Source organism: Suricata suricatta, chromosome 8 (genome assembly GCF_006229205.1).
Source record: "Suricata suricatta isolate VVHF042 chromosome 8, meerkat_22Aug2017_6uvM2_HiC, whole genome shotgun sequence".
Lineage (NCBI taxonomy): Eukaryota > Metazoa > Chordata > Mammalia > Carnivora > Herpestidae > Suricata > Suricata suricatta.
This window is the reverse complement of record NC_043707.1, coordinates 21,431,628-21,433,366: the sequence shown is the minus strand read 5'-3', so window position 1 is coordinate 21,433,366 and position 1,739 is coordinate 21,431,628.

The window sequence follows — 1,739 nt, the reverse complement described above, 5'->3', positions numbered from 1 at the left end:
AAGAAGGAAGAAAGGTCTCAGATATATAACCTAACCTTACACCTCAAAGAGATGGAAAAAGAACAGCAAATAAAACCCCAAACTATCAGAATACAGGAAATAATAAAGATTAGAGCAGAAATAAATGCTATTGAAACAAACAAACAAAACCCCACTAGAACAGAGTCATAAAAAAAAGATAAAGGAACCTGAAGGATCTCTCTCAAGGAAGCTATCCGTTGAGCTAGTATGTGTAGGGGCGCCTTGCCCACATAGCCACTTGTGAATGGGTCATGGGTCCCATTTCTCTGCTATAATGCCACTTGGAAAGTCACTGAAGTCCATTCTATACTGAGGCTTTCTAAAGCCAGCATCTCCCCTACACTCTGTGATGTGTGGCTGCCCACCAGATGTTCCCATGAGAAAGGAGGGCCTAAGGGGCTACCACATCTTTTCCCAATTCCTATGTCAATGGGCCTGCCCATACTCAGGTTCTTAGCCTGATTATGGTAGAGATGGATGGTCTCAAGAAAATGTTAAGCTTTATCTCCTCCACAACATACTTGGCCATCAGAGCCCCATTCATCACAAAGGTTTTACTACCTCCATGGGCATTTGCCACTGGTGACCCAATTGGAGGCTCCACTTGTATCCTGGGTGCAGGAGACTACACCCACCCAAACCCATCCATCTTCTAATATCCCATCCCAATGCCAAAGTGTAGCAACAGGATCCTGAAGGCATCACTCCATTGCTGTACTTTCTACATGTACCAGGACCAGGACCGAGTGGCCAAACTTTGTTTATTATTATTCCTATTGAGCTATATTTCACATGCTAGGAAGTGCACCAAATACAATGCATGCGGGCTTTAATACATTCATAAGATTGTGCAACCATCACCACTATCTAATTTCAGAACATTTTCATCACCCCAAAAAGAAACCCTGTACCCATTAGTGGTCACTCCCCATTCCCTCCTCCTCCAGACCTTGGCAACAACTTTCTGTTTTCTTTTTCTTTTCTTTTTAATATTTTTAAATGTTTATTGATTTTTGACAGAGAGAAAAAGAGAGAGACAGAGAGACAGAGCAGGTGAAGGGCAGAGAGAGAGGGAGACAGAATCAGGCTGTCAGCACAAAGCTAGATATGGGTCTCTAACCCATGAGCTGTGAGATCATGACCTGAGCTGAAGTTGGATGCTCAATTTACTGAGCCAGCCAGGCACCCTAACAACTGTTTGTTATCTGTGTCTATTCATTTGCCTATTCTGGACATCTCATATAAATGCAATCATGTAACATGCGGCCTTTTGTGTCTGGCAATTTTCACTTAGCATAACGTTTTCAGGGTTCATCCATACTGAATGAATCAGTATCTCATTTTTTAAATGTTTATTTATGTTGAGACTGTTGGGGGAGGTGCAGAGAGAGAGGAGAGAGAGAATACCAAGCAGGCTATGCACTGTCAGCACAGAGCCCAACACCGGGCTTGATCCTATAAACCATGAGATCATGACCTGAGCTGAAACTGAGAGCCAGACAGTCAACCGATTGAGCTACCCAGGCACCCCAGTACTTCATTTGTTTTTTATATAAAAGCTGAATATTTTAGTGTATGGCTATACTACATTTTTTATCCATTCATCAATCGAGGGACATGTGGATTGTTCCACTTCTTGGTTATTCCAAGTAATGCTGCTGTGAACAGTCATCTATAGGTTTTCGTGTGGACATACGTTTTCAGTTTCTTTTTGGTCT